The following is a 22,425-nucleotide window of genomic DNA, read 5'->3' as shown; positions in this document are numbered from 1 at the left end:
ACACGAAAGAGGTTCTGTTTTATTCATTTTTTATGAGAAAGGGAAGAACATAAATAAACATAATTGGCACGGAAGTAAAAAAGTGTGTATTCTATCATTCAATCGAACACTTATTCTTCCACTGTAAATTTGTTAGATCTATATGATGGATCATCCAGGTAGGGTTCTACCTTATACCCACCATAAACGTTGCAAATATTTTTTCCAACTAGCTAAATGATGTGTATAGTACGTTTAAGATACTTATCAGAGTGGAACTGCTTGTCATTATTTGGTCGCTTTAGCTATGTAGATAAAAATTCATCGGTGCACTCCATTGCTTCGCTAATGATTGTTTCTACAACATGCGGAGCCTCTTAACCTTTTTACGGAGATGTCTACACGATTAGAAGACATAGCGAGGGATATTTTTATCCAACATGGATGACAGTGTTATTTGCGGATTGGACCACCATCGCCATAGGCGGCTATTTAGTTCCCTTGTGGACTACTTGTAGGATTTTTTTTTTACTTTTCATCTTTTGGATGTCTGTATGGAGCAGTTGTGTGCATCTTAATTATGCAAAGATCGGGTGCAATGCTTAAATATTTTAAGGAATAAAGTGTCCTTTATCGAAAAAGGGGCTGAACAATTTAGCATAGCTCTATGCTATTTAGAACATCTTTCAACAGTACATGCCCGAGCTTCGGAGGTCTTGCTACATCAATTGCTCCATGAAAAGAAATAAGAAAGTGGCCATTTAGAACAAAGAAACGGGAATAGGAATTTTGAATGAGTGAATTTTTATATTTGAAAATTCCTGTGGTACAGTTTAGGACAAAGAATAGCTTTTCAAGATTCCAACTCACTCTATATAGCCAAAGACACTGTTTAAAAGAAAAGGACCTATTTAAGATTATTTTTATCCCACGTGGATGATATCGTAATCTATTAATTAGCCCTCCTTTGTCTTACACATTTTACGAGTTTTCCATTCTTGTAGTGTGCATTTTTTTTTGTTCGATTTGATATGTGGTTGTGTGAATACTAGTTATGCAGAGGCCAGGTGTGAGCTCTTTTAGATTGTATCAGCTCGATGTGAATTTCTAAGTTGTAATAAAGCATCATTTGTAAAGGAAACATAAACATAAGATAAAATGTTATATTTATGCATATACTTTACAAGTCCTCAATCTGAATAGTTGAAAAATGTTTGTAGTCAGAATTTTAAAAGTTTGGCTTGAGACACATGTCGAAACAACATCTATTTGTGATATGGATGGAGAGTCAAATTCTATAGAATAGGGTATTCTACATGAATTAGAGGAAAAACTTGTAAGCATCAAGTAGAACATGGGCATCATGTTATAATCACAACAGTCAAAAGAACGAATAAGATCAAAACCAAACGCAGAGACAAAAGGGGATCGTAGCAATACATGGTCTGGGGTAAGATCTTATTAATTTTATTGGCTTGATGCTAGTTTATAAATTCAATAAAGCGTCGTTTAGCAGAAAAGATTGTATGTACCCCATTAATTGTGTGAAACTGCTTTTTTTTCAGAGATAACTTACAAATGTATATATATGGGTTGAATTACCTAATATTATCCACTTGACCTACCACTTGCGTGGTAGCTCAAGAAACCAAAAATGCCCTACGTGGCAAAGTAGTAGTACACTCCTGGTCAGAACACTAGTAGAAAACCTCTCATCAATACCGGTTCCAGAGGGACATTCGTACCGGTTGAGCAACCGGTATAAATTATCCGGCACTAAAGGTCCCCCCCTTTCGTACCGGTTGCTTACGAACCGGTATAAAAGGGGCCTCCACGTGGGCCACCAAGAGAGCTCAGGGCCAAGGAGCTTTGGTACTGGTTGGTAATACGAACCGGTACCAAAGGTTCCCACCCGCGGCAGGGAATTTGCCCGAATCTCTGCCGCGGCAGAGAATTGAAGTTTTAGGGTTTTTGGAGGGGTTTAGGGATATCGGTTTGTTTCATATCGCGTCGATGCACCAGAAATGCATTTGGGTTTAGGTAGTACATGAAGATCAAGATGATGCATAGCAAGTTGGTGCATATAATATAACACACATGTAATTGCATAAGATCGCAAATTAAGTAGCACTATGCATGAAGATCGATCTTCATGCATAGTGGTACTCTCCGAGGCGTACACTATATATGTCTATTACATGTAGCATAGTGGTACTCTTCGAGTCAACTATATATGTAACATGTACATCTTCATTCATAGTGGTACTCTGCGAATGGTGGTATGACGTCCCGAAGGAAAAATCCCGCCAATTCCTCGCCTATTGCTATGAAGTGGTCATCGATTGAGAGCTTGTTCCGCTTTCTTGCCAACTATAAAAGAATAAGATACAAATGAATACATGAAACAACTATTACTGAAACTCAGCACAACTTATGATAAGAAAACAAATTTGTGAATATTGTTTTCGTACCTCTTTATTTCTTTCATTATTCATTCTCTCGCTGACAATTCTGTGGATGTACTCGCAAACGTAGAATCCACAGAGATCAGTCCCTTGTGGTTGTTGCGGGCATTTCTTTACAAGAATATAATTCAATCAAACAATAGTCAAGTATGATAATTAAAGGTGTGTGGACCTAGGTAGTACTACTTACTTTCGCACGCCATCGCAGCTTCGGTGTCCATTCATGGGACTTATCTTCCTTGATGAAAGTTTCCCACACGTTGCCCGACAAAAGAAAATGCATAAAAGAGTTATCAATTAGTTCATAGCAGGAAATTAACAAAACAAACCGATAAGAATTAAAATTACCTTTTGAGCATTAAATAACAAAACAAGTATAGTTCCAATTTTTTGCTTAGTGAGTCAAAGACTTGAACTTCTCCAATTTGCATATTGATGACGAGAAGAATAAAGTGAAACCTACGCACGTTTAAATATGTAGTGTTATATATATAAGTCATTAGTTAAAATTTTGACATACGGTGAGCAAGATATAATGTGTTATAAGACAGTAAGACTCACTCGAAGTTGTAAGGCCAAATTATTAGCCTTTTGTCACGTTATCGCTTCAAAAACCTTAGCAAAGTCTCCGGTGTATCCTTGTTATAGACGGGATCTTCTATGGTTTTAACATGCATTGTGTGCGGGTCAATGAACCCAATGTCCGTGATTTCGTCCCTTTTGCATTCGAGCATCTTCGATCTGCATAATATAGCGCACAAATGATTATAATCTGCAGACAATGAACGAGTTGAGCTAAAGACTTCTCAAATTAAATAAACCACTTACAGACAATAGGAACTGATGATAGATTTGTCGAGGGCCCGGAGATTGTATAACTGGAAAAGCTCGTTGAAGTCAACGTTCACATAGTATTCCTGGAAGTAGTGCTCTTCCCTAACTCGCACCATGATAGTCTCGATCCCTTCCTTTGAGGCATTAAGGTACCACGAATGCAAGTTACGCATACATGTTGGTAGCTTCCTGAGATTCTCGACCAAATCTTTCCCTTGAACAAATTGATATGCTCGTTCAGCGAAGGCGTAATCGGTTGTGTCTTGTCAAGAACTTTCAATGGGCTTCCCGTCAAGCACCTTGAGAGGGGCGACCGATTGAACGGGTTGTTGTCCGAGCTAGTAGACTTGGTGTATCCCTTTTATCTCCCTGATACCCGATTGAACGGGTTATGTCGCCTCGATCATCTTGTCATACGAACTTTCAATATAACGCCTATAGTCAGATGGCGGCGATGGTACAGGGTCATATAGATTCTCAACGGTACGCACAACTTTCACCGGATCTAGTGTCTTCTCGAAAGGTATCTCTGGCACTTTAGGTGCAAAAAAAAATTTCACCTCGGCCTCAACGGCTTGCCTGTTTTCCTCGACACTTTTTTCCCAAGGTAACTTCTCAATGGGCGGCTGTGGTTTCTCCTTTCTAGATCTCTTCCTAGGCGGTGTACCGTTCCGCTTAACGGACGATGTCTTACGCGGAGGATCTCGAGATGGTGGACTCACGCTGGGGTCCCTCTCAGGTAGGTGTGGACTTGGCTGCTCACGAGGACTGCTACCAGGAGGAGTCGATGGCATTTGCTGCTCATGTGTAGGAGTCAGTGGCCTTTGCAAAAGGACGATGTACTTCTTCGGCCATAGGGCGAAAGCGTGCTTGACATCGGCCAGTGTCCTCTCATCGTCACCTCTAGGAATATCAAGCTCCATTGTTTCAAAACCCGGAACAACTTCATCCACCCCGACACGAAGAAAGCCAGGTGGAATGGGCATATGATGGTGCATTGCTCCATCTTCACTTGGGTACACATAGCCGACCGCCACCTTAACAGACGCGGTCCTGAATAACATATGTAGCTCGCAATCTGTCTTCTCCGTGATATAATCCACGGGGTAGTTTCCTCCACATCCGTCAAGATGCGAGGAACCGACACTGCTTCTTCACTGAGATGGGGCAGCATCGGCTTGTGGATCCTGTAGAAACAGCTGCTGATTAGGTTCCCTCTGATTTTTCTCAAGCGCCTCCACCCTAATCCTCAATTCTGCTAACTCGTCGGCGTCCTTCTTCTTCTTTCGCGAACGGCTTCTATAAGTGTCAGCGCTGTCCGACCACGCTTCCTTCATGGTGAGACCTGGGCGAGCTCGTACCCATCCAACGTGTTCAGGATTCCCCAGAGCGAGTGTTAGCTCGTCATTCTCTCGATCGGGAATGTACTCTCCCTTTCTGACCTTGTTAATTGCATCTACAAGCTTCGGTACGATTGCCTCAATTTTTTTCCTTCCATTTTCCCTGCGCAACGATCAACCCTGTCTTTGGGTCCAACCCTGCCCCATGAGCGAACAACCAGAACTTGGACCGTTCGGGCCAGTCCCATGTCTGTGGAGTGATGCGTGTAGTTGACATGTCCGTTGGGAACCCCAAGAGGAAGGTGTGATGCGCACAGCGGCAAGTTTCCCTCAGTAAGAAACCAAGGTTTAATCGAACCAGTAGGAGTCAAGAAGCACGTTGAAGGTTGATGGCGGCGGGATGTAGTGCGGCGCAACACCAGAGATTCCGGCGCCAACGTGGAACCTGCACAACACAACCAAAGTACTTTGCCCCAACGAAACAGTGAGGTTGTCAATCTCACCGGCTTGCTGTAACAAAGGATTAACCGTATTGTGTGGAAGATGATTGTTTGCAGAAAATAGTAAAACAAGTATTGCAGTAGATTGTATGCGATGTAAAGAATAGGACCGGGGTCCACAGTTCACAAGAGGTGTCTCTCCCATAAGATAAAAGCATGTTGGGTGAACAAATTACAGTCGGGCAATTGACAAATAGAGAGGGCATAACAATGCACATACATGTCATGATAAATATAGTGAGATTTAATTGGGCATTACGATAAAGTACATAGACCGCTATCCAGCATGCATCTATGCCTAAAAAGTTCACCTTCAGGTTATCATCCGAACCCCTTCCAATATTAAGTTGCAAAACAACAGACAATTGCATTAAGTATGGTGCGTAATGTAATCAATAACTACATCCTTAGACATAGCATCAATGTTTTATCCCTAGTGGCAACAGCACATCCACAACCTTAGAACTTTCACATCCTTTGTCCCAGATTCAATGGAGGCATGAACCCACTATCGAGCATAAATACTCCCTCTTGGAGTTAAGGGCAAAAACTTGGCCAGAGCCTCTACTAATAACGGAGAGCATGCAAGATCATAAACAACACATAGGTAATAACTTGATAATTAACATAACATAGTATTCTCTATCCATCGGATCCCGACAAACACAACATATAGTATTACAGATAGATGATCTTGATCATGTTAGGCAGCTCACAAGATCCAACAATGAAGCACAATGAGGAGAAGACAACCATCTAGCTACTGCTATGGACCCATAGTCCAGGGGTGAACTACTCACTCATCACTCCGGAGGCGACCATGGCGGTGAAGAGTCCTCCGGGAGATGAATCCCCTCTCCGGCAGGGTGCCGGAGGAGATCTCCAGAATCCCCCGAGATGGGATTGGCGGCGGCGGCGTCTCAGTAAGGTTTTCCGTATCGTAGCTCTCGGTACTGGGGGTTTCGCGATGAAGGCTATTTGTAGGCGGAAGGGCAGGTCAGGGGGCCACACGAGGGGCCCACACTATAGGTCGGCGCGGCCAGGGCTTGGGCCTCGCCGCCCTATAGTCTGGCCACCTCGTGGCCCCACTTCGTCTCCTCTTCGGTCTTCTGGAAGCTTTGTGGCAAAATAGGACCTTGGGCGTTGATTTCGTCCAATTCCGAGAATATTTCGTTACTAGGATTTCTGAAACCAAAAACACCAGAAAACAGCAACTGGCACTTCGGCATCTTTTCAATAGGTTAGTTCCAGAAAATGCACGAATATGACATAAAGTGTGCATAAAACATGTAGATATTATCAATAATGTGGCATGAAACACAAGAAATTATCGATACGTCGGAGACGTATCAGCATCCCCAAGCTTAGTTCTGCTCGTCCCGAGCAGGTAAAACTATAACAAAGATAATTTCTGGAGTGACATGCCATCATAATCTTGATCATACTATTTGTAAACATATGTAATGAATGCAGCGATCAAAACAATGGTAATGACTGATGGGGTTCGTAGCATAGAAAACAAAAAATTTCCTACCGCAAGACGAATAAATCCAAGATCCAATCTATGGAACACCCAAGATCTAATCTACAAGATCGGAGCAACGAGATTGATGTGAGACTAACCCTCGAAGATTTCCAAAGCCTACGAGATTAGATCTCGTTGTTGGTGTAGACGATCATCCCCAGTGCTGCAATCCGGCAACACTTCCGTACTCGGTCGCGCGTACGGTGTCGATGAAGCCCTTCCTCTCCCCGTTCCAGCGGGCAGCGGAGGTGTGGTAGATCCCCTCGGAATCCCAGCAGCACGACGGCGTGGTGGTGGTGGTGGAGGAGAATCTCTGCAGGGCTTCGCCTAAGCCGCAGCAGAGAGAAAGAGGAGGGAGGAGAGGTGGCGGCTAGGGTTATGGATGGGGGGCCTTGGCCGGCCACCCCCTCCCCTCTTTATATAGGTGGGGGGTCGGCCCCTAGGGCCCACCCATCTCCTTTGGCCGGCCATGGGGAGAGGCAAACTCCTCCCCCAAGTTTTCCCCCTTATCTCCTAATTTAAACGCTTTATTTTAGGAGATAGATCTTATCTCTAATTTTAAACCATTTAAACTAGAGATAGATCTTATCTCTAAGGGGGGGCGGCCTGGGCCCACATGTCATGGTGGGCTGGACCCACTATGCCATGTGGCGCCTATGTGGCCTCTCCCGGGGTGGTGGGCCCACTGGTGGCCCTCTAGAACCTTCTAGAAGCTCCGGTCAAAACACCGGACTTTTTCCCGAACCCCGGAAATTGACTTCCCATATATGAATCTTATTCTCCGGACAATTCCGGACCTCCTCGTGATGTCCTGGATCCCATCCGAGACTCCGAACAAAAACTTCGGACTCCAACTCATATTCCGAATCTACTTATGCGACATCGAACCTTAAGCGCGTCACCCTACGGTTCGCGAACTATGCAGACATGGTCGAGACTCCTCTTCGAGCAATAACCAATAGCGGGATCTGGAGATCCATAATGGCTCCCACATATTCAACGATGACTTTAGTGATCGATTGAACCATTTACATACGATGCCAATTCCCTTTGTCACACGATATTCTACTTGTCCGAGGTTTGATCATCGGTATCTCCATACCTTGTTCAACCTCGTTACCGACAAGTACTCTTTACTCGTACCGTGGTATGTGATCTCTTATGAACTATTCATATGCTTGCAAGCTAATCAGATGACATTCCACCGAGAGGGCCCAGAGCATATCTATCCGTCATCAGGATGGACAAATCCCACTGTTGATCCATATGCCTCAACTCACACTTTCCAGATACTTAATCCCATCTTTATAACCACCCATTTACGCAATGGCGTTTGATGTAATCAAAGTACCCTTCCGGTGTAAGTGATTTACATGATCTCATGGTCGAAGGACTAGGCAACTATGTATCGAAAGCTTATAGCAAATTGAACTTAATGACTTGATCTTATGCTACGCTCATTTGGGTGTGTGTCCATTATATCATTCACCTAATGACATAACCTTGTTATTAATAACATCCAATGTTCATGATCACGAAACCATGATCATCCATTAATCAACAAGCTAGTTATACAAGAGGCTTACTAGGGACTCCTTGTTGTTTACATAACACACATGTACCAATGTTTCGGTTGATACAATTATAGCATGGGATGTAAACATTTATCATGAACACTAAGATATAACAATAACTAATTTATTATTGCCTCTTGGGCATATCTCCAACAGTCTCCCACTTGCACTAGAGTCAATAATCTAGTTTACATTTGAAAAGATATAACACCTTGGCCTTCTGGTGCTTATCATGTTTTGCTTACGGGAGAGGTTTTAGTCAACGAATCTGACATGCTCAGAACCGTATGTATTTTGCAATTCATTCGTGTCTCAACGCATCACTCATTTTCCAAATGAGTCGGCATTAATCGTATATGTTCAATCTTCTGGTGGAACCTTAATTCCGCGGTCTGAAATAAGTCACTAATATTGTCACACACAATATAGCTTCAAATTTCTGACACTATCGGAACTACACCAAGTTCTCAAAGAACTCCTCGACTTAACACTCTTAGTCATTGTCAAAACAATGACATATTCTGCCTTCGTTTGTAGAATCCATCACACTATTTAGAACTCTTCTAAATCTAGCAAAGACTTCTTCTAGCTCATTGCGCTACCTTTTAATCAACACTTATCCTAATTGAGATTGAAAAATATTTTTATATGTGACCAAACTAATATCGGTGCAACACCTTACAGCGATTTGTTTGTCATTACCCCATACAAAAACTATATATATATATATATCCTTGGTTCTTCTAAAGTACTCAGGGATATTATTACTGTTGTCCAATGATCATCACATGAATCATTCTGGTATATGCTCCCTTTTAGAGCACAGGACATCTGACTTTGTACATATTATTCGTGATCTAAAGTCACTCATGTGTTTTTACTCATTGAGTGTCAGATACACTCAAGTGTTGTTAAACCTTCACATGACAAGAACATTTTTCTTAATATTTCTATATTGAACTACTTCAATATCCATTCTATGTACTTTGACTTAAACTTATTATGTGTTTCAATCTATCTTCATAGATCTTGACACTAAATATATTTCACTCCATATCCTTTCATTGAAGTTAATTCTCAATGAAACCTTTTTAATCAATTATATAATTACATTATTTATAATCAACGATATGTCATCTACATAAAGTATTATAAATATGTCTTAACGCTCCCACTTAATTTCTTGCAAATGCAAGCATCTTCATCGTTTCTGATGAAATAAAAAACTCTTTGACTAATTCATCCGGTGAAGATTCCAACTCCGTGATACTCACTTCATCCAATTGAAGTTTGTATACCTATCTAGTATTCCACGGACCAGCAAAACTCTTGGTTGTATCTGGTATACATCCTTCATACATACTTCTGGTAAGGAATGTATTTCTGCCATCCTACTATCATATCTCATAAAAGAAATATGTAGCGATTACTAGAATAATCCACATAGACTATAAGCATTGCCACGGAAGATCTAATCTTATCGTAGTCAACTCTTTGAACTTTGTCGTAAACAATTTTTCGATAAGTCAAGCTTCTTTAAGGATATTCCATCCAAGTCCATCTATGTTATATATCCATTTACTTTCAAAAGTATTCACCTATCTTGGATTTCATGGCGCATAGCCATTTTAACGGAGTCAGGGACCATCATAATTTCTTCGTTTGCAGTTGGTTTATCATTGTTCAAAATCAATCCTTTGTCCACAAATCATTTATTTGATCACAAAGTAAACCATACCTACAAGGTTCAATATTTACTTCGATCTCCATGGCTAAAACACTTTGTAGTCATGGGAGCTATGATCTTCGTGGCCGCTTCCGGAACCATTTCCGATGCTGCGCTACTCTGATCATTATGCTCAGGTTCATAAACCTTATCAAGTTCTATTGTCCTCCCACTCAAAAACTTCGCTAGAAAACAATTTCTTGGAAATAAACAAGTAACATTAACAAACACTTTTGTCTTTTACTTCATAGTGGGAAGAATTCCCAATCCATTCTCTTGGGATAACCAACAAAGACATTCATCCGGTTTTGGTTGTAAACTCATTTACTTATACCAAAATTTTAAGAAAGGACTATTAGGGTTTATACCCATGCCATAACTTGTATGGTGTCATTTCAACGGATCATGATGATGCTCTATTCAGTGTAAGAGCGGTAGTCTCTAAAGCATAATCCATAAAAATATAATGGCATCAATATTTTATCTCATCTTTGATCCAACAAGGTTTGGAGACGTATCTCGGATACTTCATCATCACTATGATACTCCAAGAAACGTGAGTTGTAGAACCACTTCATAACTCTCTTATATGTTCGCTAAAACTCGTAATTCAAATATTTCCACTATGATCCAATCATAGATATTTGACTTTTCTATTACGATGATTTCCACTTCATGCTGAAATTTATTTGAATCCATTCAAATGTTTCAAACCTCTTCCTTATCGAATATATCCACATATATATACTCAATTCATTGTTGGAAGTTTTCATGAAGTAGAAGAATCTCCCGCACACAACTATGCCCAGTGAACCACATATATCATCATGTATGTTTCCACTAAGTTAGTTGCCCGTTCAACTCTTGGCCTATGAACGGTATTTAAGTCATTTCTTTTTAGAAGAGATTTGCAAGCGCCAAATGATTCAAAAATCATATGACTCCAAAATTCCATTCAAATGGAGTTCCTTCATGCGTTCCTTTCTAACATGACCTAAATGGCGGTTCCACTAATGAGTGGAATTCAAATCATTTGCCTTATGGCATTTTAGCGTCAGTGTTATGTATGTGTGTTTCACCATTAAGATTTATAATAACTTATCCATCGTACATGGAGCAATGTCATAATTTGAACAACTAATTGTTTTCATTTGACCAGAGCAAAATAACAATTTATTAAGTTGTTTATTATAAACTCTAAGGGCTAGGTAGAATGCCAACGACAGACATAATAACACTTTATTATGTTCCAGACGTGCATTATTACCATATTCCTTATCAGTCACTTAGGCCATCGTATTCTTGTATTGCGTTGTATTGTATGACATCTCATACCAACCAATCTGGTACAAATACCCAAGAATTTTATTATGTGACCAAACAAGGAATACATCCATAACATGTATGTCATCTATATACACCTGAGCTAGACTTTCTAGTCTTTTTCTTTCTTTCTGCCAAAATATCTTTGTGGTTTCTCTTTTAGCTTTCCCTATTCTCAGAAAACACTTCACCTTCAATAACTTCTAGGTCCATTGGTCAAATACCAATAACCTTGAGGTTCTTACCTTGAAGTTGATCATCATATGACAAGTGTTCCAGACTTCACTATTAGCAACTTTGTAATATGATGAACAATTTCACTCATCATTTTATCCATCATATCATGATGACTTTCCGAGACCATGTCTGTACATGCTAGGCTCGTAAAGTTTAACCTTAGTATTCGCATGTGCAAATCTGGCTTGCACCCGTTGTATGCACACGTAGAATCTATCACACCCGATCATCACGTGATGCTTCGAAACGACGAGTCTTAGCAACGGTGCATACTGAGGACGATCACTTCATGGATATGCGAATATCGTTAGTGCCCAACTTAGTTGGAGGATTGGAACGCCTGGCGTCTTCAACCTTCGTACATTCCCATAAAACTTATGAGTTTATGTAGTCTCACTAGATTATATTCTATCATCTTGCAATAAGGTCTTAGATATCACATATATCTCATACCTTGCTTATTTCTGAAAACAAAATTTTCAGCTCCTTACTTTTCAAACGGATTTGAACTTCAAGTTTCACGGAGACAAGATGATTTTGTACTAATTGAAACCATTGCTCTTTGAATCATCAATGTGAGGTTTACTAAAAGTTTGCATTAGGACTTAATCATATCTTGATTCTTTAACAATACGGTACCAGTCCGTAAAGTTACTTGTCAGACTTAACAGTATTTCTATCTCAATTTACAAGACTAGCGCATGGTAGAAAACGGATGCCAATTCTACAAACTTTAATTCAAAATACTATTTAGACTATGTTCATGATAATTAGTTCATGTTTTAATCTAATTACTAATGAACTCCCACTTAATACAACATCCCTCATGATTGTTAAGTGGCACACGATCCATATCCACTACACCAAAACCGATCATCACGTGAGATGATGTAGCTTCAATGGTGAACATCAACATGTTGATCATATCATCCATATGACTCGTGTTGAACCTTTCGGTTTCATGTGTCCCGAGGCCATGTCTGTACATGCTAGGCTCGCCAAGCAAACCCAAGTATTCCGCGTGTGCAAACATGGCTTACACCCGTTGTATGTGAACGTAGAATCTATCACATCCGATCATCACGAGATGCTTCAAAACGACGAACTGTAGCAACGGTGCATACGAGGGGAGAACACTTTATTGTCTTGATATTAATGTGAGGGATCATCTTATAATGCTACCGTCGTGATCTAAGCAAGATAAGATGCATAAAGGATTAACATCACATGCAATTCATAATATGTGATATGATATGGCCTTTCTTCTTGTGCTTTTGATCTCCATCTCCAAAGCACACGAGCATGATCTCCATCATCACCAGCATTGCACCAAGGTCCATGGCACCGCTTCATGGTTGTCCATCACTTATAGCTACTATAACAACTACTTGAAATAAAGCTATTACATGAAGAATAGACACGCAGGTCTTAACAAATTTAAAGACAACCATTAGGCTCCTGCCGGTTGCCATAATACAATAATGAACATCTCATACATCAAATATAATCATCATCACATCATGGCCATATCACATCACCAAACCCCTGCAAAAACAAGTTAGACGCCTCTAATTTGGTTTGCATATTTTACGTGGTTTAGGGTTTTCGAGTAAGATCCAATCTACCTACGAACATGAACCACAACGGTGATACTAGTGTTGACAATAGAAGTGCAAATTGCAATCTTCACTATGGTGGGAGAGACAGACACCCGCAAAGCCACTTATGCAATACAAGTTGCATGTCAAGCGTGGAGCAAGTCTCATGAGACGCGGTCATGTAAAGTTAGCCCGGGCCGCTTCATCCCACCATCCCGCAAGATGCAAAGTGCACAAACTAAAACAACAAAAACATCAACGCCCACAAAACCATTGTGTTCTACTCGTGCAACAGATCTATGCATAGACATGGCTCTGATACCACTGATGGGGTTCGTAGCATAGAAAACAAAAAATTTCCTACCGCAAGACGAATAAATCCAAGATCCAATCTATGGAACACCCAAGATCTAATCTACAAGATCGGAGCAATGAGATTGATGTGAGACTAACCCTCGAAGATTTCCAAAGCCTACGAGATTAGATCTCGTTGTTGGTGTAGACGATCATCCCCAGTGCTGCAATCCGGCAACACTTCCGTACTCGGTCGCGCGTACGGTGTCGATGAAGCCCTTCCTCTCCCCGTTCCAGCGGGCAGCGGAGGTGTGGTAGATCCCCTCGGAATCCCAGCAGCACGACGGCGTGGTGGTGGTGGTGGAGGAGAATCTCTGCAGGGCTTCGCCTAAGCCGCAGCAGAGAGAAAGAGGAGGGAGGAGAGGTGGCGGCTAGGGTTATGGATGGGGGGCCTTGGCCGGCCACCCCCTCCCCTCTTTATATAGGTGGGGGGTCGGCCCCTAGGGCCCACCCATCTCCTTTGGCCGGCCATGGGGAGAGGCAAACTCCTCCCCCAAGTCTTCCCCCTTATCTCCTAATTTAAACGCTTTATTTTAGGAGATAGATCTTATCTCTAATTTTAAACCATTTAAACTAGAGATAGATCTTATCTCTAAGGGGGGGGGGGGCGGCCTGGGCCCACATGTCATGGTGGGCTGGACCCACTATGCCATGTGGCGCCTATGTGGCCTCTCCCGGGGTGGTGGGCCCACTGGTGGCCCTCTAGAACCTTCTAGAAGCTCCGGTCAAAACACCGGACTTTTTCCCGAACCCCGGAAATTGACTTCCCATATATGAATCTTATTCTCCGGACAATTCCGGACCTCCTCGTGATGTCCTGGATCCCAACCGAGACTCCGAACAAAAACTTCGTGATGGGGTTCGTAGCATAGAAAACAAAAATTTTCCTACCGCAAGACGAATAAATCCAAGATCTAATCTATGGAACACCCAAGATCTAATCTACAAGATCGGAGCAACGAGATTGATACGATACTAACCCTTGAAGATTTCCAAAGCCTACGAGATCAGATCTCGTTGTTGATGTAGACGATCGTCCCCAGTGCTGCAATCCGGCAGCACTTCCGTACTCGGTCGTGCGTACGGTGTCGATGAAGCCCATCCTCTCCCCGTTCCAGCGGGCAGCGGAGGTGTGGTAGATTCCCTCGGAATCCCAGCAGCACGACGGCGTGGTGGTGGAGGTGGAGGAGAAATTCCTGCAGGGCTTCGCCAAGCCTGCGCAGGAAGAAGGAGGAGGGAGAGAGGGGCGGCTAGGGCTTGGGGAAATGATGTGCTGCGCCCCAGCCCTCCCCTCCCTCTTATATAGGCGTGGGGGGTCTGCCTTGGCCCCTCCTCCAAGCCTTTGGGTCGGCCAAAACAAGGGGGGAACTTCCCCCCCAAGTTAAGTCCCTATTTTCAAGGGATTTGATCTTATCCACTTGGTACAGCCACATGGGCCTTGGGGGGGCTGGTGTGCATGGCCCATGTGGGCCTATGCGACCCCTCCGGTCCATGTTGGTCGTCCGGGATAGGTGGGCCCCACTATGGTACCCTCCGGAACCTTCTAGAACCTCCGGTACAATACCGAAAAATCCTGAACTTTTCCGGTAACCCTGAAACTGACTTCCCATATATGAATCTTATTCTCCGGACCATTTCAGACCTCCTCGTGATGTCCTGGATCCCATCCGAGACTCCGAACAAACTTCGGTCTCCATCTCACATTCCGAATCTACTTATGCGACATCGAACCTTAAGCGCGTCACCCTACGGTTCGCGAACTATGCAGACATGGTCGAGACTCCTCTCCGAGCAATAACCAATAGCGGGATCTGGAGATCCATAATGGCTCCCACATATTCAACGATGACTTAGTGATCGATTGAACCATTTACATACGATGCCGATTCCCTTTGTCTCGCGATATTTTACTTGTCCGAGGTTCGATCATCGGTATCTCCATACCTTGTTCAACCTCGTTACCGACAAGTACTCTTTACTCGTACCGTGGTATGTCATCTCTTATGATCCAATCATATGCTTGCAAGCTAACCAGACGACATTCCACCGAGAGGGCCCAGAGTATATCTATCCGTCATCAGGATGGACAAATCCCACTATTGATCCATATGCCTCAACTCACACTTTCCAAATACTTAATCCCATCTTTATAACCACCCATTTACGCAATGGCGTTTGATGTAATCAAAGTACCCTTCCGGTGTAAGTGATTTACATGATCTCATGGTCGAAGGACTTAGGCAACTATGTATCGAAAGCTTATAGCAAATGAAACTTAATGACTTGATCTTATGCTACGCTCATTTGGGTGTGTGTCCATTATATCATTCACCTAATGACATAACCTTGTTATTAATAACATCCAATGTTCATTATCACGAAACCATGATCATCCATTAATCAACAAGCTAGTTATACAAGAGGCTTACTAGGGACTCCTTGTTGTTTACATAACACACATGTACCAATGTTTCGGTTGATACAATTATAGCATGGGATGTAAACATTTATCATGAACACTAAGATATAACAATAACTAATTTATTATTGCCTCTTGGGCATATCTCCAACAGTCTCCCACTTGCACTAGAGTCAATAATCTAGTTTACATTTGAAAAGATATAACACCTTGGCCTTCTGGTGCTTATCATGTTTTGCTTACGGGAGAGGTTTTAGTCAACGAATCTGACATGCTCAGAACCGTATGTATTTTGCAATTCATTTGCGTCTCAACGCATCACTCATTTTCCAAATGAGTCGGCATTAATTGTATATGTTCAGTCTTCTGGTGGAACCTTAATTCCGCGGTCTGAAATAAGTCACTAATATTGTCACACACAATATAGCTTCAAAGTTCTGACACTATCGGAACTACACCAAGTTCTCAAAGAACTCCTCGACTTAACACTCTTAGTCATTGTCAAAACAATGACATATTCTGCCTTCGTTTGTAGAATTCGTCACACTATTTAGAACTCTTCTAAATCTAGCAAAGACTTCTTCTAGCTCATTGCGCTACCTTTTAATCAACACTTATCCTAATTGAGATTGAAAAATATTTTTATATGTGACCAAACTAATATCGGTGCAACACCTTACAGCGATTTGTTTGTCATTACCCCATACAAAAACTATATATATATATCCTTGGTTCTTCTAAAGTACTCAGGGATATTATTACGGTTGTCCAATGATCATCACATGAATCATTCTGGTATATGCTCCCTTTTAGAGCACAGGACATCTGACTTTGTACATATTATTCGTGATCTAAAGTCACTCATGTGTTTTTACTCATTGAGTGTCAGATACACTCAAGTGTTGTTAAACCTTCACATGACAAGAACATTTTTCTTAATATTTCTATATTGAACTACTTCAATATCCATTCTATGTACTTTGACTTAAACTTATTATGTGTTTCAATCTATCTTCATAGATCTTGACACTAAATATATTTCGCTCCATATCCTTTCATTGAAGTTAATTCTCAATGAAACCTTTTTAATCAATTATATAATTACATTATTTATAATCAACGATATGTCATCTACATAAAGTATTATAAATATGTCTTAACGCTCCCACTTAATTTCTTGCAAATGCAAGCATCTTCATCGTTTCTGATGAAATCAAAAACTCTTTGACTATTTCATCCGGTGAAGATCCCAACTCCGTGATACTCACTTCATCCAATTGAAGTTTGTATACCTATCTAGTATTCCACGGACCAGCAAAACTCTTGGTTGTATCTGGTATACATCCTTCATACATACTTCTGGTAAGGAATGTATTTCTGCCATCCTACTATCATATCTCATAAAAGAAATATGTAGCGATTACTAGAATAATCCACATAGACTATAAGCATTGCCACGGAAGATCTAATCTTATCGTAGTCAACTCTTTGAACTTTGTCGTAAACAATTTTTCGATAAGTCAAGCTTCTTTAAGGATATTCCATCCAAGTCCATCTATGTTATAGATCCTTTTACTTTCAAAAGTATTCACCTATCTTGGATTTCATGGCGCATAGCCATTTTAACGGAGTCAGGGCCCATCATAACTTCTTTGTATGTAGTTGGTTTATTATTGTTCAAAATCAATCATTTGTCCACAAATCATTTATTTGATCATAAAGTAAACCATACCTACAAGGTTCAATAAGTACTTTGATCTCCATGACTATAACACTTTGTAGACATGGGAGCCATGATCTTCGTAGCTACTTCCTAACCATTTCCGATGCTTTGTGCTACTCGATCATCATGCTCAGGTTCATGAACCTTATCAAGTTCCATTGTCCTCCCACTCAAATAGTTCGCTAGAAACAATTTCTTTGAAATAAGTAAGAAACATCGACAAACACTTTTATCTTTGTCTCCATAGTGGAAAGAATTCCCAATCAATTCTCTGGGATAACCAACAAAGACATTCATCCGATTTTGGTTGTAAACTTATTTACTTATGCTATGCATACCAAAATTTAAGAAAGGACTATTAGGGTTTATACCCATGCCATAACTCGTATGGTGTCATTTCAACGGATTATGATGATGCTCTATTTAGTGTAAAAGTGGTAGTCTCTAAAGCATAATCCATAAAAATATAATGGCATCAATATTTTATCTCATCTTTGGTCCAACAAGGTTTGGATACGTATCTCGGATACTTCATCATCACTATGATACTCCAAGAAACGTGAGTTGTAGAACAACTTCATAACTCTCTTATATGTTCGCTAAAACTTGTAATTCAAATATTTCCACTATGATCCAATCATAGATATTTGACTTTTCTATTACGATGATTTCCACTTCATGCTGAAATTTATTTGAATCCATTCAAATGTTTCAAACCTCTTCCTTATCGAATATATCCACATATATATACTCAATTCATTGTTGGAAGTTTTCATGAAGTAGAAGAATCTCCTGCACACAACTATGCCCAGTGAACCACATATATCATCATGTATGTTTCCACTAAATTAGTTGCCCGTTCAACTCTTGGCCTATGAACGGTATTTAAGTCATTTCCTTTTAGAAGAGATTTGCAAGCGCCAAATGATTCAAAAATCATATGACTCCAAAATTCCATTCAAATGGAGTTCCTTCATGCGTTCCTTTCTAACATGACCTAAATGGCGGTTCCACTAATGAGTGGAATTCAAATCATTTGCCTTATGGCATTTTAGCGTCAGTGTTATGTATGTGTGTTTCACCATTAAGATTTATAATAACTTATCCATCGTACATGGAGCAATGTCATAATTTGAACAACTCATTGTTTTCATTTGACCAGAGCAAAATAACAATTTATTAAGTTCTTTATTATAAACTCTAAGGGCTAGGTAGAATGCCAACGACAGACATAATAACACTTTATTATGTTCTATACGTGCATTATTACCATATTCCTTATCAGTCACTTAGGCCATCGTATTCTTGTATTGCGTTGTATTGTATGACATCTCATACCAACCAATCTGGTACAAATACCCAAGAATTTTATTATGTGACCAAACAAGGAATACATCCATAACATGTATATCATATATATACACCTGAGCTAGACTTTCTAGTCTTTTTCTTTCTTTCTGCCAAAATATCTTTGTGGTTTCTCTTTTAGCTTTCCCTATTCTCAGAAAACACTTCACCTTCAATAACTTCTAGGTCCATTGGTCAAATACCAATAACCTTGAGGTTCTTACCTTGAAGTTGATCATCATATGACAAGTGTTCCAGACTTCACTATTAGCAACTTTGTAATATGATGAACAATTTCACTCATCATTTTATCCATCATATCATGACGACTTTCCGAGACCATGTCTGTACATGCTAGGCTCGTAAAGTTTAACCTCAGTATTCGCATGTGCAAATCTGGCTTGCACCCGTTGTATGCACACGTAGAATCTATCACACCCGATCATCACGTGATGCTTCGAAACGACGAGTCTTAGCAACGGTGCATACTGAGGACGATCACTTCATGGATATGCGAATATCGTTAGTGCCCAACTTAGTTGGAGGATTGGGACGCCTGGCGTCTTCAACCTTCGTACATTCCCATAAAACTTATGAGTTTATGTAGTCTCACTAGATTATATTCTATCATCTTGCAATAAGGTCTTAGATATCACATATATCTCATACCTCGCTTATTTCTGAAAACAAAATTTTCAGCTCCTTACTTTTCAAACGGATTTGAACTTCAAGTTTCACGGAGACAAGATGATTTTGTACTAATTGAAACCATTGCTCTTTGAATCATCAATATGAGGTTTACTAAAAGTTTGCATTAGGACTTAATCATATCTTGATTCTTTAACAATACGGTACCAGTCCGTAAAGTTACTTGTCAGACTTAACAGTATTTCTATCTCAATTACAAGACTAGCGCATGGTAGAAAACGGATGCCAATTCTACAAACTTTAATTCAAAATACTATTCAGACTATGTTCATGATAATTAGTTCATGTTTTAATCTAATTACTAATGAACTCCCACTTAATACAACATCCCTCATGGTTGTTAAGTGGCACACGATCCATATCCACTACACCAAAACCGATCATCACGTGAGATGATGTAGCTTCAATGGTGAACATCAACATGTTGATCATATCATCCATATGACTCGTGTTCAACCTTTCGGTTTCCTGTGTCCCGAGGCCATGTCTGTACATGCTAGGCTCGCCAAGCAAACCCAAGTATTCCGCGTGTGCAAACATGGCTTACACCCATTGTATGTGAACGTAGAATCTATCACATCCGATCATCACGAGATGCTTCAAAACGACGAACTGTAGCAACGGTGCATACGAGGGGAGAACACTTTATTATCTTGATATTAATGTGAGGGATCATCTTATAATGCTACCGTCGCGATCTAAGCAAGATAAGATGCATAAAGGATTAACATCACATGCAATTCATAATATGTGATATGATATGGCCTTTCTTCTTGTGCTTTTGATCTCCATCTCCAAAGCACACGAGCATGATCTCCATCATCACCAGCATTGCACCAAGGTCCATGGCACCGCTTCATGGTTGTCCATCACTTATAGCTACTATAACAACTACTTGAAATAAAGCTATTACATGAAGAATAGACACGCAGGTCTTAACAAATTTAAAGACAACCATTAGGCTCCTGCCGGTTGCCATAATACAATAATGAACATCTCATACATCAAATATAATCATCATCACATCATGGCCATATCACATCACCAAACCCTGCAAAAACAAGTTAGACGCCTCTAATTTGGTTTGCATATTTTACGTGGTTTAGGGTTTTCGAGTAAGATCCAATCTACCTACGAACATGAACCACAACGGTGATACTAGTGTTGACAATATAAAGTGCAAATTGGAATCTTCACTATGGTGGGAGAGACAGACACCCGCAAAGCCACTTATGCAATACAAGTTGCATGTCAAGCGTGGAGCAAGTCTCATGAGACGCGGTCATGTAAAGTTAGCCCGGGCCGCTTCATCCCACCATCCCGCAAGATACAAAGTACACAAACTAAAGCAACAAAAGCATCAACGCCCACAAAACCATTGTGTTCTACTCGTGCAACAGATCTATGCATAGACATGGCTCTGATACCACTGATGGGGTTCGTAGCATAGAAAACAAAATTTTTCCTACCGCAAGACGAATAAATCCAAGATCTAATCTATGGAACACCCAAGATCTAATCTACAAGATCGGAGCAACGAGATTGATACGATACTAACCCTTGAAGATTTCCAAAGCCTACGAGATCAGATCTCGTTGTTGATGTAGACGATCGTCCCCAGTGCTGCAATCCGGCAGCACTTCCGTACTCGGTCGTGCGTACGGTGTCGATGAAGCCCATCCTCTCCCCGTTCCAGCGGGCAGCGGAGGTGTGGTAGATTCCCTCGGAATCCCAGCAGCACGACGGCGTGGTGGTGGAGGTGGAGGAGAAATTCCTGCAGGGCTTCGCCAAGCCTGCGCAGGAAGAAGGAGGAGGGAGAGAGGGGCGGCTAGGGCTTGGGGAAATGATGTGCTGCGCCCCAGCCCTCCCCTCCCTCTTATATAGGCGTGGGGGGTCTGAAGGAAATATGCCCTAGAGGCAATAATAAAGTGGTTATTATTTATATCTTTATGTTTATAATAAATGTTTATATATCATGCTAGAATTGTATTAACCGAAACATTAGTACATGTGTGATATGTAGACAAACAAGAAGTCCCTAGTATGCCTCTTAAACTAGCTTGTTGATTAATGGATGATTAGTTTCATAATCATGAACATTGGATGTTATTAATAACAAGGTTATGTCATTGTGTGAATGATGTAATGGACACACCCAATTAAGCGTAGCATAAGATCTCGTCATTAAGTTATTTGCTATAAGCTTTCGATACATAGTTACCTAGTCCTTATGACCATGAGATCATGTAAATCACTTATACCGGAAAGGTACTTTGATTACACCAAACACCACTGCGTAAATGGGTGGCTATAAAGGTGGGATTAAGTATCCGGAAAGTATGAGTTGAGGCATATGGATCAACAGTGGGATTTGTCCATCCCGATGACGGATAGATATACTCTGGGCCCTCTCGGTGGAATGTCGTCTAATGTCTTGCAAGCATATGAATGAGTTCATAAGAGACCACATACCACGGTACGAGTAAAGAGTACTTGTCAGGAGACGAGGTTGAACAAGGTATAGAGTGATACCGAAGATCAAACCTCGGACAAGTAAAATATCGCGAGACAAAGGGAATTGGTAATATATGTGAATGGTTCATTCGATCACTAAAGTCATCGTTGAATATGTGGGAGCCATTATGGATCTCCAGATCCCGCTATTGGTTATTGGTCGGAGTGAGTACTCAACCATGTCCGCATAGTTCTCGAACCGTAGGGTGACACACTTAAAGTTGGATGTTGAAATGGTAGTACTTGAATATGGAATGGA

General features: G+C 40.9%; 1 long non-coding RNA gene across 1 annotated transcript; it reads right to left on the bottom strand.

Annotated features, from left to right (window-relative positions):
• Positions 1-19,828: 19,828 nt before the first annotated feature.
• Positions 19,829-21,520, bottom strand: LOC127317777 (uncharacterized). The gene is made up of 2 exons (XR_007861458.2): positions 21,211-21,520; positions 19,829-20,703 (listed from the first exon to the last, which is right to left on the bottom strand). It is a non-coding gene; the product is annotated as an uncharacterized lncRNA (long non-coding RNA).
• Positions 21,521-22,425: the final 905 nt, after the last annotated feature.

This window comes from Lolium perenne, chromosome 7, assembly GCF_019359855.2.
Source record: "Lolium perenne isolate Kyuss_39 chromosome 7, Kyuss_2.0, whole genome shotgun sequence".
In the NCBI taxonomy this organism is placed as follows: Eukaryota; Viridiplantae; Streptophyta; class Magnoliopsida; order Poales; family Poaceae; genus Lolium; species Lolium perenne.
The sequence above is the reverse complement of the archived record's forward strand: the minus strand, read 5'-3'. Positions and strand labels throughout refer to the sequence as shown.